Source organism: Lactuca sativa, chromosome 7 (genome assembly GCF_002870075.4).
Source record: "Lactuca sativa cultivar Salinas chromosome 7, Lsat_Salinas_v11, whole genome shotgun sequence".
Lineage (NCBI taxonomy): Eukaryota > Viridiplantae > Streptophyta > Magnoliopsida > Asterales > Asteraceae > Lactuca > Lactuca sativa.
Genome location: NC_056629.2, coordinates 42108313 through 42124377, shown reverse-complemented (window position 1 = coordinate 42124377; position 16065 = coordinate 42108313).

Here is a 16065-nt window from a genome sequence, read left to right as displayed (position 1 = left end):
CACCCAAAATTACCTTCTAAGCTCAAGAACACTCAACAATGGAGTTAATGTTTCGTGGAGGCTGATTAGGGACAAAAGGGAGGCTGATAGAAAAGATCCTTGGTCCATAATGTTCTTTAAATAGTGCTCAAACCCTAAATATTATGGTTTTGGGTCTGGACACGTACGTCGTGCGTACCAACTTGTATGTTGCACCTACGTGCATGACATCCACGACTCACTTACTCGTGTACGCCCTGCGTACATGGGGTGGTATGCCCAACGTACGGCATGCCCCAAGCCCAAAAGATTAAGTCCAAGATCTTCAAAGCCTAAAATCAAAAATAAATGAGAAACCAAATTAAATAAATAAATACCTTAGAATTACTGGCCATTACAAAGCATAAATAAAATTTTCAAATTGACCATGAAAATGTGGATGTCACAGATCTCTTATTTCTATGATTAACATAGGCCACACAATCTTTTCCAAATCTAACTAAACCATTTACTTATTTTTTATCAAATAATAAAAACTTGATTTATGTCCTCTATTTAACGCCCCAAAAATATCGAGTAAAATTTTCATTCTAAATAAGTCAAAACCATTCATTCTGTCACACCCCAAAACTGAGAACGGCAGAATACGTTCTGGGGTGGAGGATGTCATGATCAGTATCATAACAATGTATAATAGTAAAACAAGCAAACACATCCATTGCATTAATATAATAATTGTAATATAAGTGTGTTCTGGTCATTTATGTATACACCAAAAGTATAAAATAAAAGATGAGTCTTATATGTGCTCCATCTTCCAAAAGCTGCACCAGTACCTGTTTATTTTTAACCTGGGAATACAAGTTATTTTGAAATAGAGTATCGGCATAAAGCCAGTGAATTCATAAGTTTTTAGTGTCATTGGTTGTATAAAATTGTATGCAAATTGCCTAGTATGACATTTATTAACAAGGTTTGAAGATGGTTTGATCCCTAGAAAATCCCATATTTTCCAGCAAAAGTAGTCTTTTACCAAGACTTAGTTATTTGTAAATTCGTTTCTTTGAAAATGTAATAGTTTTCTTATGAAAGTATCAGAAATGAAAAATACAGTTTCAAACTTGTCTCATTATAGAGAAATAACAGTTTCACCCCAGCATCATCCGTGCCGGTTAAGTGTATTAGTGAATGCAACTCCGGATAGTATTAATTGTGTGCACACCTCGGGATGTGTATTTAATTGAATGTGAGCTCGTATGTAACCATACTGAGTGATAGTAGTGTAGTGGCTGACCCTCCAGGTCACCAATAGTGTAGTAGTGTTTTGTCATCCATGGGCCTAAGAGGCTCGGACTGTAGCTAACAGTCGGGATGGGGGAAATATCCGTCCCGTATAGATCTATACATATAGTGGTCGCTCTCCCTCCAGGAGATGATGGCCATCCGACGATCGCATAACGATAGGTCGTATAGAGAGATAGTGCATCACATTCTGTTGTAGTATTTTCTTTCGTGTGGTATATAGTGTTCTCTTAGTATACTTTGTACTGTTCTCTTGATGTAGTTTATAGTATTTCTTCTTATAGTGGGTAGTGTTTCCTTAGTATAGTGTATAGTGTTCTCTTCGTATCGTGTATTGTACATATAGTCTTGTAATTGTACCAACCATAGTGTGTATCATAGTAATATTAGAAATGAGTGGTAATCCTTAACTATACCTATTATAGTTAGATTGAGTACTTGATTGTGTGTCTTCGATATGCAGAAGTATCGAACTAGAGTGAAAAATTTTATGTCTAGCAAGAATATACAAGATATATAACTAAGTATTCAACGACAGTCGGACAGATAACCTAACACCCTAAGTCCACAATCAAACAAGAACAGGAAATAAGGTCAGTTATCAGTTCTAAATCCTTCAATACTTACTTATATAAATATATTGGTGTAGACATGATTTGAAAATAATTTAAGGTTTGAAAATATTGAAATTTTTTTTTAAGACAATTGATTTGTGAAAATGAGGTTGATAAACATTTGAAATAACTTTACTGACCAGGTACTTTGAAAACGTAGACAATTCTTTTGTTAATAAGTTTTAAATCACGTGTGATTGATACTGTAATGTATTCAATTCAACTTGTATCCCCCCTAAAAGCATTTAAAACTCTTGAAAAGTTAATTAAGGGGGGTATGAACTCACCGTTTATTGTAGGGTTCGAGTATGCGATTTGGATGAGTGTCGAGTGTCAACGGATGCTCTGAACGCAAGTAGCCCCTATTAATTATATGGTGACACATATATAAGTTAGAGCTAAGGTGTTTCATGACTAAACATGATGGGAAATCCCTCCTAAGGGCTTGGAATCATTAAGACTAAGTGTCCCATGTTCTATACCCAATGATCTATGCAAGTTTAAGGCCAAATATGGGTATTAGGGTGTGTGTATGGCCATAAAGGTGAGAGTGCGGCTGGGGTTTGCGGCCAGACTTGTGAGTGGGGCTGCACACTAGAGTGTGCGGCCGTACACTCCTTGCTTGAGTCCCATGTGTCAATTGTGTGGCCTTACTCTCACTTTGGAGGGTATTATGAGTGTGTGCGGCCACCTGATGAAGGTGTGCGGCCGCACTCCTTCATAAGATGAAGAACATGAAGAACATGAAGAACATTATGAGTTTGAGGCTTGGATTCAAGTGTTTTACCTCTATGACAAGCTAAATGATGGTGTTCTTCACGTTTTGGAGGCCTTCTAGGTGTTCTTGGGTGGTTTTATAGAGAGAGAAAGGATGCAGCCAAAAGTGAATGGAAGGGGGTCCTGCACTTTATATAGGGTTGAGTGTGAGGCTGGAGGGGTTTGTTGCTGGGTGTGCGGCCGCACACACCTCTCTTGGTGTGTTTGGCTGGATTTTGTGATGCAACACCCTTCCTAATCCTTCCTAAGGTCCATATCTATGATATATTAAGCCTAAAACACTAGCACGGACTCAATATACTATTAAAAGATGCTAAATTCTAGTGAATTATAGATATATGGATCGATTGCTCAGTGTAAAAGTGTCGGGTTGTCACATCCTCCCCCCATTAGGGGAATTTCGTCTCGAAATTATAGTTCAAGAAACTAAGCTATTACATATTAACTAAGCAAAAAGATGAGGATATTTATGTTTCATTTGATCCTCGCACTCCCAAGTGAACTCCGGTCCTCGCTTAGCATTCTAGCGAACCTTTACAATTGGAATGCGGCTTTGCTTCGTTCCCTTGACTTCTCGATCCATAATTTGCACAGGTTCTTCCACGAAGTTGAGACTCTCGTTGATTTCGATCTCGTCGAGTGGGATTACAAGAGTCTCGTCGAACAGGCACTTTTTCAAGTTCGAGACGTGGAATGTAGGATGTATGTTACTGAGCTCATGGGGTAGGTTGAGTTTGTAAGCTATGGGGCCTATTCTGGCGAGAATCTCGAAAGGCCCTATATACCTTGGGTTCAGCTTTCCACGCTTTCCAAAACGTATCGTTCCCTTCCAGGGTGAGACTTTCAAAAGGACTCGGTCTCCCACCTGGAATTTCAAAGGTTTTCTTCGTTTGTCTGCGTAGCTTTTCTGTCGATCCCTAGCGACTTTTAATCGTTCACAAATCTGTACAATCTTATCGGTCGTTTCTCGAATGATCTCCGGACCCGTGAGAGCGCTGTCAAGAACTCATCCTTTGGCTAACTGAGTGTCACCCACCTCGGCCCAGCACAGAGGGGATCTGCACTTCCGGCCGTAAAGAACTTCGAACGGGGCTGCCTTGATGCTCGTGTGATAATTGTTATTGTAAGAAAACTCTACAAGGGGTAAGTGGGTATCCCATGCCTTACCAAAGTTGATCACACAGGCTCGTAGCATATCTTCCAGAGTTTGGATAGTCCTCTCACTCTGTCCGTCGGTCTGTGGATGGTAGGCTGTACTCATATCCAACCTCGTTCCTAAGGCACTCTGTAGTGATTGCCAGAATCTCAAAGCGAACATACTATCTCTATCAGAGATTATAGATATAGGGACACCATGCAGTCGTACAATTTCCTTAATGTATGTTCTTGTGAGTTTCTCCATCTTATCTGTCTCTTTGATGGGTAAGAAGTGCTCGGACTTGGTCAATCTGTCGACAATGACCCATATGGTATCTAGTCCACCCGTTGTCTTGGGTAGCTTAGTAATGAAATCCATAGTGATCCGCTCCCACTTCCACTCCAGTATCTCCGGTTGTTGAAGAAGACCTGATGGTTTCTGGTATTCGACCTTCACCTTCGCGCAAGTAAGACATTTACTCACGAAGGTAGCAATCTCTGCTTTCATGTTAGGCCACCAGTATAACTTTTTGAGGTCCAGATACATCTTATCCGAACCTGGGTGAACGGAATATCGTGTGTTGTGTGCTTCCTTCATGACCAAGTCTCTGAAACCATCGTGACGCGGCGTCCAGATTCGGTCCATGAGATAATAGGCTCCGTCACTTTTGACCTCCAAGTTCTTATCCATTCCACGTAGGGATTCTCCCGCCACATTCTCAGGCTTTAAAGCTTTGAGCTGAGCCTCCTTAATCTGTGCGGATAGATGCGAATGGATAGTCATTGTTAACAACTTGACCTTTCGACCAAAATACTCTTTTCTACTTAGGGCGTCTGCTACTACATTGGCTTTTCCCGGGTGATAACGAATCTCGTAGTCGTAATCATTGAGTAGTTTGACCCACCGTCGTTGTCTCATATTGAGATCCTTCTGGTTCAGTATGTATTGGAGACTTTTGTGATCGGTGTATATCATGCTCTTCGTACCGTACAGGTAGTGTCTCCATATGTTTAGAGTGAACACGACCGCTCCTAACTCGAGGTCGTGCGTGGTGTAGTTAATCTCGTGTGTCTTCAGCTGTCTCGAAGCGTAGGCGATGACCTTTCCTCGTTGCATCAGAACACAACCGAGCCCCTGATTGGACGCATCACAGTAGACCATGAAGTCATATGTCCCCTCGGGAAGGGATAGTATCGGTGCGGTGCATAGGGCTCGTTTCAGGGTGTGGAATGCCTTCTCCTGTTTCTCTCCCTAGTTAAAGGCCACGCCCTTCTGGGTTAATGTCATAAGTGGTTTCGCGATTTGGGAGAAGTTCTGAATGAACGTGTGATAGTAGCCAGCGAGGCCTAGAAATTGACGAATTTTTGTAGGCATCTTCGGTGCTGACCAGTTCTCGATAGCTTTAATCTTGGATGGGTCCACGTGGATTCCTTCCTCACTAACCACGTGTCCTAAGAATTCAACTCTTCGGATCCAAAATTCGCACTTAGAGAACTTCGCGTATAACTTCTTTGATCGTAGGGTTTCTAGAACTCGTTGCAAGTGTTCGCTATGCTCTTCCTGACTTCGAGAGTAAACCAGTATGTCATCAATGAAGACGATGACGAACTGATCCAAGTAAGGACGACACACTCTATTCATTAAGTCCATGAATATTGCGGGCGCGTTGGTCAGTCCGAATGGCATCACTACGAACTCGTAATGTCCGTAACAAGTTCGGAAGGCAGTTTTCGGAACATCCTCTTCGAGTACTCTCAACTGATGATACCCGGACCTAAGATCAATCTTGGAAAAGTAACTCGCCCCTTGTAGTTGATCAAATAGATCGTCAATACACGGAAGAGGGTAACGATTTTTGATTGTGAGTTTATTGAGTTCTCTGTAATCGATGCACATACGAAATGAACCGTCCTTCTTCTTTACGAACAAGACCGGTGCTCCTCAGGGTGAGAAGCTTGGTCTTATAAAGCTCTTATTGAGCAACTTGTCAAGTTGACCAGACAGTTCTTGCATTTCGGCAGGCACTAGACGATAGGGAAATTTGGCTACGGGGGTAGCTCCTGGGATTAGGTCGATCCTAAATTCGACCTGGCGTTGAGGAGGTAAACCTGGTAACTGCTCTGGGAAGACGTCAGGAAAGTCGCACACTACGGGGAAGTCTTTTAGATCTTTTGTTTTCTGGCTCGTGTCAACAACGTGTGCAAGGAACGCATGGTATTCCTTGCGTAAGTACTTTTGGGCTTGAATACTGGAAATGATACGAAGACTCGTACTGGGTTTGTCTCCGTAGATTATCAGGGTTTCGTTATTTAGCAGATTTAGACGGATGGCTTTGTCGGAACACAGGATGTCGGCGCGATGGAGACTCAACCATTCCATGCCTACGATGACGTCGAAACTCTTGATCGATACCGGTATAAGGTTGATTGGGAACGAATGATTATCTAGCGTGAGGGTACAACCTATGTAGATTTCGTTAGAGCTTTCTGTCTTTCTGTTAGCCATTTCTATGACAAATGTTTCTTTTAGTGGTTGAGGGGATTGCTTAAGTAAGTGTGTAAAGTTTTGGTTTATGAAGCTTCTTTTTGCACCACTATCGAATAACACACAAGCATAAGAGTTGTTGAGAAGGAACATACCCGTGACTACTGTGGGGTCTGCTACCGCTTCATTGTGACCGATAGCAAGTAGTCTTCTTGTTCCTCCCGCATTCCCAGCTTTCGGGCAGTTTCTTTTGAAGTGTCTGACCTCTCCACAACCATAGCAGGCTTGGCTCACTCCAGTGCTGGGAACTTGACTAATGGGTTTGGGTTGAGACTTGCAAAACCGAATGGTATGACCCTTCCGGTTGCAGTTAGTGCAGTGCATTTCACGATAGGGTCCGTGATGATGGAAAGAGCACTTGTTGCACTTGCGTAGGTTTCCAGCATATGTTTTGGCTAGTATAGGGGCAGCAGGAGCAGTGGCAGCATGGAAAGCCACCGTCTGTTGGTTTTTGGAGGATGGTTGAGTTGACTTGCCCTTCTTCCGGTCCCACCGTTTCCTCTTGTTGTCGGATGACGTGGTTGGTGCGGTGGCAACCGTTGTGGTTGTTGATGGGGTGGAGGGAGTTTCATGATCAATCAACCCGTGGGCCAACTCCTTGGCGCTGTCAAAGCTTGCAGGATGTGAAGATAGAACGTTTCCTTGATACGTGGGCACCAAACCCCAGATGTATTGTTTGATTTTCTTGCTCTCAGATGGGATCATGTTAGGGCACATAGCTACCAGGTCGCAGAACCTGGCCGTATAAGCCACTATATCTATCCCCTTCATCTTGAGGTTCCAGAGTTCTTCCTCAAGATTTTTGATTTCACCCCTAGGGCAGTACTCCTTTCTCAGGAGGTCCTTCAGCATGTCCCAGCCCATGGTGTTGGCTGTTACCAGGGAGAGTGAATTGACATGGCCATTCCACCATGTCAGGGCCCTTTCAGTGAAGGTGGCAGCAACGAACTTGATTTTGCTTTCTTTGGGGCATGAGCACATTTCGAAAACGGCTTCGGCTCTTTCGATCCATTGGGACAGAGCAAGGATTCCTCCGGTTCCATTGAAAAATGTTGGTTTACAGTTCATGAAATCTTTATAAGTACATCCCTGCGTCCGCTAGTGAACATCACCATGTCTAGAATTTCCGCCCATTCCAGCACCACTAGCATCACCATAATTTATTTGGGCCAGAGCCGCAGTCACTGCTGCGGTTACAGCCGTTTGAAACAGCACTGGATCGAACTGCGGAGGAGGAGGTGGTGGAGGTGGGGTTTGAGTTGCAGGTCTGCCTCTGTTTGGGCGCTTGCGAGGAGGCATCTTTTACTGAAAGTTCATAGAGATGTTGACAATAGTAAGAGTCTATTGCAAGTATGATAAGAGGGTTTTATGGACTAAATCAACATAGACCAATAATCAGAGAGAGAGAGTCATAGCAACAGAGTAGTTAACTGCCAATATTACTAGTATTCATGATGTAAAATGAGTTCAGGAAAAATGACCTAACAGTAGGTCTTACATCAAACTATAAGGGAAAACGTTGGCAGCCTAGGAGTTCGGTTAGGGTACTTTCAGAGTTAGGAAATGTTTACAGACAAGTGTCCTATTGAAAATATAAAAGGAGAGGCTAGTCCTTTAAACAAAAGAGGGTTACGTTGACATCTTCTACTGGCGACGGGTACCCCTTGGGTGAATCCTCAAGTCGGTCAGTTGGCGTACAACTTCTAAAAGATGTCGCTCATGAGCCCATTGGCGCGCTCGGAGTTCCCTAACTTCGGCTCGGGATGCAGCTAGCTGTTGCTAAAGAGCCTCATTGGTCCTCCTCGTCCTATCCATGGCTTCTTCCAGTTGGCAAATGCGAACATTGTTGAGGTTAGAGTTGGCATCCACTTCCACAACTCGGCCAATGGTGGTTTGACCTTGCTCGATGTTTCTGGCGATCCTACGGACCATGGTGGGCAAGACTCGATCCGCTGAACCTCCCTCGCTTATGTTGTAGAAGCTTCAATCCCTGTCGAAAGGTAAAGGCTGACCCTGCTCATCGCTCCATCGGTTTAGGGTTGTCACCCACATGGGAGTGGGACCCTGAAATGGTGGACGGGGGTTAGAGTTTGGAGCTACTGGGGGCAGGTTGTTGACTTCTGGTTCAGATTCGGAGCTATCCAAAAAGCCCTCTACGCGGTGATCATCCAAAGGGATCGGGTGATCATCATCTGGCTCCTTGTCAAGCCATCCTCCATTATCGTGGTTTGGGAAGTACGGATCGCCGGGAAGGTGAAAACCAGCCATGCTATCTACGCGAGAATGGGGAAAGAAAGGTTAATAGACGTACTAATCTAGGATACTTATAAGATGGTCGTTATTAGTCGACCCAATACCTGCATAGTGTATCCCAATTACATGTAACCGAAGCAAGATAGTCCTTCGAATAAGCGACCCTAACTTCAGATCCCCAATCAAACAAGAACAGGAAATGAAGCAAAGGTCACTGATTCTAAGTCTATAGCGCCTTAGTCACATGTAACTGTGGTGTATCCACTTAGCAACTATTGCCCCTACCAGTAATGACCCTTTTAGTCATCACATATGTAGTTAGTAGAATGCAGAATACTCCTATAGTATTCTTGTTCTAATCATTCTTGTGGTAGTGTTGGTAAGTTTTTAGACTTGTTGCAACACCACAACCATCCTTAGGCACATGCTAGTCACTCCTAGGAAAATGTAGTTGATCAAGCTACATCCGCCTAGATGTGACTATATATCTCTAAGCCTAATTGTGCTGCTCAACAATCTTAATACTTTTGTTTCTGTTCTAGTATGATACTGACCCTCTGTACTCGTGGATGTATATATATATATATATATATATATATATACTTAGTTAAATATTTTAGTATTTAGAAGTATATATTTTTGGTCAGAGTGTTTTAGTCCCAAAGTGTTTATAGTTCGTATATCTTTTATGGGTTGATATACTTGATTCACTATAAACAATGCTTTGATACCAATCTGTCACACCCCAAAACCGAGAACGGCGGAATACGTTCTGGGGTGGAGGACGTCATGATCAGTATCATAACAATGCATAATAGTAAAACAAGCAAACACATCCATTGCATTAATATAATAATTGTAATATAAGTGTGTTCTGGTCATTTATGTATACACCGAAAGTATAAAATAAAAGATGAGTCTTATATGTGCTCCATCTTCCAAAAGCTGCACCAGTACCTGTTTATTTTTGACCTGGGAATACAAGTTATTTTGAAAACGAGTATCAGCATAAAGCTGGTGAGTTCATAAGTTTTTAGTGTCATTGGTTGTATAAAATTGTATGCAAATCGCCTAGTATGACATTTATTAACAAGGTTTGAAGATGGTTTGATCCCTAGAAAATCCCATATTTTCCAGCAAAAGTAGTCTTTTACCAAGACTTAGTTATTTGTAAATTCGTTTCTTTGAAAATTTAATAGTTTTCTTATGAAAGTATCAGAAATGAAAAATACAGTTTTAAACTTGTGTCATTATAGAGAAATAACAGTTTCACCCCAGCAGCATCCGTGCCGGTTAAGTGTATTAGTGAATGCAACTCCGGATAGTATTAATTGTGTGCACACTTCGGGATGTGTGTTTAATTGAATGTGAGCTCGTATGTAACCATACTGAGTGCTAGTAGTGTAGTGGCTGACCCTCCATGTTACCAATAGTGTAGTAGTGTTTTGTCATCCCGGGGCCTAAGAGGCTCGGACTGTAGCTAACAGTCAGGATGGGGGAAATATCCGTCCATTATAGATCTATACACATAGTGGTCGCTCTCCCTCCAGGAGATGATGGCTATCCGACGATCGCATAACGATAGGTCGTATAGAGAGATAGTGCATCACATTCTGTTGTAGTATTTTCTTTCGTATGGTATATAGTGTTCTCTTAGTATACTTTGTACTGTTCTCTTGATGTAGTTTATAGTACTTCTTCTTATAGTGGGTAGTGTTTCCTTAGTATAGTGTATAGTGTTCTCTTCGTATCGTGTATTGTACATATAGTCTTGTAATTGTACCAACCATAGTGAGTATCATAGTAATATTAGAAATGAGTGGTAATCCTTAACTATTCCTATTATAGTTAAATTGTGTACTTGATTGTGTGTCTTCGATATGCAGAAGTATCGAACTAGAGTGAAAACTTTTATGTGTAACACGAATATACAAGATATATAACTAAGTATTCAACGACAGTCGGACAGATAACCTAACACCCTAAGTCCACAATCAAACAAGAACATGAAATAAGGTCAGTTATCAGTTCTAAATCCTTCAATACTAACTTATATAAATATATTGGTGTAGACATGATTTGAAAATAATTTAAGGTTTGAAAATATTGAAAAATTGTTTTAAGACAATTGATTTGTGAAAATGAGGTTGATAAACATTTGAAATAACTTTACCGACCTGGTACTTTGAAAACGTAGACAATTCTTTTGTTAATAAGTTTAAAATCACGTGTGATTGATACTGTAATGTATTGAATTCAACTTGTATCCCCCCATAAAAGCATTTAAAACTCTTGAAAAGTTAATTAAGGGGGGTATGAACTCACCGTTTATTGTAGGGTTCGAGTATGCGATTCGTATGAGTGTCGAGTGTCAACGGATGCTCTGAACGCAAGTAGCCCCTATTAATTATATGGTGTCACATATATAAGTTAGAGCTAAGGTGTTTCATGACTAAACATGATGGGAAATCCCTCCTAAGGGCTTGGAATCACTAAGACTAAGTGTCCCATGTTCTATACCCAATGATCTATGCAAGTTTAAGGCCAAATATGGGTATTAGGGTGTGTGTATGGCCATAAAGGTGAGTGTGCGGCTGGGGTATGCGGCCAGACTTGTGAGTGAGGCTGCACACTAGAGTGTGTGGCCGTACAGGGTGTGTGTGCGGCCGTACACAGGGGTGTACGACCGTACACTCCTTGCTTGAGTCCCATGTGTCAATTGTGTGGCCTTACTCTCACTTTGGAGGGTATTATGAGTGTGTGCGGCCACCTGATGAACGTGTGCGGCCGCACTCCTTCATAGGATGAAGAACATGAAGAACATTATGAGTTTGAGGCTTGGATTCAAGTGTTTTACCTCTATGACAAGCTAAATGATGGTATTCTTCACGTTTTGGAGGCCTTCTAGGTGTTCTTGGGTGGTTTTCTAGAGAGAGAAAGTATAGAGAGAGAAATGATGCAGCCAAAAGTTAATGGAAGGGGGTCCTCCACTTTGTATAGGGTTGAGTGTGAGGCTGGAGGGGTTTGCTGCTGGGTGTGCGGCTGGCTTGGCCGCACACACTAGTGTGCGACCGCACACACCTCTCTTGGTGTGTTTGGCTGGATTTTGTGATGCAACACCCTTCCTAATCCTTCCTAAGGTCCATATCTATGATATATTAAGCCTAAAACATTAGCGCGGACTCAATATACTATTAAAAGATGCTAAATTCAAGTGAATTATAGATATATGGATCGATTGCTCAGTGTAAAAGTGTCGGGTTGTCACACATTCATTATCCCAAAAGATGATTAGAGTAAAAGTATTCTAAAACATCAAAGTTGAATCATAAACAATCATTGCAGAATAAATCTTTAGGGGATACAGTGCAATTAAGTCAGGCCCTTCCTTTTGAAACTAGAAGTACTTGAAAACATTTTAAACATAAACAGTAAGCACAAAGCTTAGTGAGTTTTCCAAAATACGACATGACATACAAATCAGTGGGCCCAACCCTGGGGTATAATCCAACCCTACATATAATCATGGGCCTTGCCCTAGGGTGTATTTCAAACCAAGCATAGAATAATGGGCCCAGCCCTAGGGTATCTTTCAACCTAATACATATCAATGTAGGGATGTCAAAAAACCCTGTGGAACCCCGTTTCTTTGGGACGTCAATACCGTACGAGACTAATTTTTTCAAAAAAAATCGTGAGTAGAAGTGGGGGCGAGGCGAGATTAAACCCTATTTACTTTCGGGATTAGGGTCAGGAGTAGGTATTTTCGTCCCGTACTCCCGCAGGGCTTCGTTTATATAATAAGATATATATATATATATATATATATATATATATATATATATAGAGAGAGAGAGAGAGAGAGAGAGAGAATAGGTTATCTAATTCTAGGGTTTCCTTAGTCAATCCTCACTTCACAAATACAACTTCACTGTTGTTGAAGGCAAATGATCGATATTGATGATGTAGTGAAATTGGTCATATATTTTTGGGCATGTCGTATTTTATATTTGTAAGTTTGTTGGATTTTTCGTTTTGTAATGTTTGGATTTGTAATGTTTTAGTTGCTAAAAAACTAGATTTTAAGCTTTTAAACTTATTTAAAATAGTTTTTTAAGCAAAAAAAATCAATTTTAAGCCTAAAAAAACGGGGATCGGGGGCTATGTAAATGTGGGATTTTGGGGGCGGGGAAAACTACTGATTTTGGGGGCAGGGGTGGGGGCAACTATTTTCTCTCCCGTTTGGTCTCGTTGACATCACTATATCAATAGCCGCAGCCCTAGGGTATATTTCAACCCAAACATACAATAATGGGCCCAACCCTGGGGTATCTTTCAAACCAATACATATCAATAGGCCAGTCCTAAGGCCCAACCTTGGAGTATATTTTGACCTAATACATATCAACAGGTCCATCCTTGGGGTATATTTCAAACCAATACATATCAATGGGCCCAGCCTTGGGGTATATTTCAACCCAAACATATATGAAGAGTCACAAATACAACTAGAATCCTACATAACACAATCCAGTGGGTCGGCATTGGTGTCTTCTACCCATGAGTACAGTGAAGACACTTACCCGAACTACTCAATAGAAGCCCAACAACTACCCCAACATCATAACAGCCAACCCATGCTTCCTAAAACCAAACTAAGACCATCACTTAGTCAAATAATCAATTCTACCCAAGTTTGAACAAAATTCAAACCAATCAAAAAGTCAACAGTCAAGGCTAAAGTAAAAATTATCAATAGCAACCCTCCACGCCGTGGCCTTCCTTGGCCATTTTGTAGGCACAAAATTCTAAAACAATCGATGGTTCTCCAATCGCCATGCCATGTCAGCCTAAGGCCACGTCGTGGGTACTGGTCTGAACAACTCAAACGCATTTAATCCATTTGCTTTTGATTCTAAGAGCTCCAAAGCTCAAATTTGATCTTTTTCAAAGTCTTAATGGATAAAGTTTCTAACTTTATACATTAAGAAGGTCCAAACTACGAAAATGAAGACTTTAATTCTCAAAGGGAAAAAACATGCATCATTTTTAACTTAATCCATGAAGTCCAAGTCTACAACTTTCAGATCTGAATCATCAAGATGTCTAGATGGTTAAAGATTCCAAATTTATCCATAATAATGCTACAATCTTCCAATATCTAAACTTTAATACACCAAAAGGACCGGTATAACTTGCATGGCTATAAAGGAAGGCAAAAGATCACAACATTCCTAATCAATGAGGTCCAAGAGGCATTCCAAACTGATCGGGGTTTATGCAGATTTAGGGTTTTTTTTTTCAATATTTGGATTAGGGTTTATGCAGATGCAATAGAAAATTGTTGGATTCAATATAACAAGATTCATATAGAATAAGAACTAGATTTTTAAATATGGATATAACAAGAATCTGATTATTTAAGTATCCTCCTTAATAAATAAAAAACTTTTTGCCATATTATATGCTCTCTTTCAATTTGACAAATATCAATTTGTGTTATTTTTGAATTAAATTAATTATACTTGTCATTTTGTGGTTTTTCCAATTTTTGATAAATACAAATTCCACATATATTACTGATATTATATTATTATGTTACTGTAAGTATATATAATTTGTTTATTTATATTAAATATGAGAATAAAGGCTCCAAATGCGTTTCTTTCCTTTCAACGTTTCTAATCTCCTTCGTTTAAAGCCAAAAATATAATGTGTTTATTTATATTAAATATGAGAATAAAGGCTCCAAATGCGTTTCTTTCCTTTCAACGTTTCTAATCTCCTTCATTTAAGGCCAAAATCAGTGATATTTCGCATCCATTTGATTAAGTTGAACGATTACTCATATATCCTTTCCAAAATAATTCAATGTCCCTTATATGAATTTCGATTTTCTTCACCGCCTTTTAGGAAACGATTGTAGTTTTTGTGGGTCAAAATTTTCATCCCAATGATCGATATGTCTAGACTATTGGGAACAACAATTTGGGGTACATTCTGTTTCTCTAATCCATCAGTAATTCAACATTCTCCGGTTGACATGTCCTCCAATCAAAATACTTCTACATCAATCAGGTAATTATTAATTCTTTTATTGTTACAAGATCTATATACTCAATTTATGATCTTATGTCTAACGGTTGTAAACTTATGGTTTTTTTCAACGTTTTAATAGAACAAAAATGCAAGGTGGATACTTTGCAAACTAGATTATTTTGACTTGCACACTATATGCTCGACAAAATATGCCATAATGAAGAATATTATGTTTGCTTTAAAAACCATATCATATGTAATAAATCAAAATCATAACCAAAATTTAAATTTATTTGTTATCTCAATCAATCCCATTATGACTAAGGTATATCTGTTTTTTATTGTTGCAATCGCTTCATTTTTGTGATTGTTCGGGAAGCAAGAACAATTAGATTTCTAATGATTGGAATTGCAATAGAGCATATGAAAGGTATTATTTCATTTATGTAGATTTTCAGTATTTATGTATTAAGTGTTGGAAAAGTGGAAATCATTTGAATTTTGAGTCATTCCCTCCCAACCCACTAAACCCACTACCATATCAACTTTTCTCTTTCATTATTCTTCATCTTTTCCAACCCACAACACACATAACTCCTATCTTTTTCAACTCACTCAATTAAAAAAAATACAAAATAATCAAGATAAAATCTTAATTAGCAACAAAGTTATCGCCGGTACCACTCCCTCTTCAACGAGTTGTTTAATTGGTTTCACTAATCCACTTCATACTCTGTCTTTACTTTCTTTCTCTCTCATTTTCTCTTGTACTATGTGTTTTAAGACTTATACCTTAGTTGTTTAGTCTTTTTGTTAACTGAGTGGGTTGAAAAAGATAGAATTTTTGTGTTTTGTGGGTTAGGAAAGATGAAGAAAAATAAAAAAGAAAAGCTAATGTGACAGTAGGTTCAGTGGGTTGGGAGGGAATGACTCCCTCCTCCCTTAGTTATATAGTTATATGTGTATAACTGGAAATATGACTTGAGTTGAACTCTTCCAAATTAAGAAACAAGTAGGGGCTTTGAACTTCATTATATTCATATGCAAGCAAGATGATTCTACAGTTCTTGAGAGTTGTTATATATTTCTAATGCATTCCACAAATGAATCAGGGTCTGAAAGCCCCTCGTTTCTATTTCCATAACCAGGTTAGCCCTCATCTGAATTTTGAGCATCATACATATAACGCAAACAACTTTAATTTGTCAGGTAATCCCATGGATTTCTTTTCCCTTGATTTTGAATTAGTTTTTCCAAGACTGTTAATACTTGTTCTTCAATGTGATTAAAGCAACTTAGAATGAGCTCAACACATTCTAATCATATATGTGTGTGTTTATGTTCAAAAAGAGTTTGGTGTATATACATATGCTCCAAATCTGATTAGAATGTGTTTATGATTGTGTATGTTTATCTGTT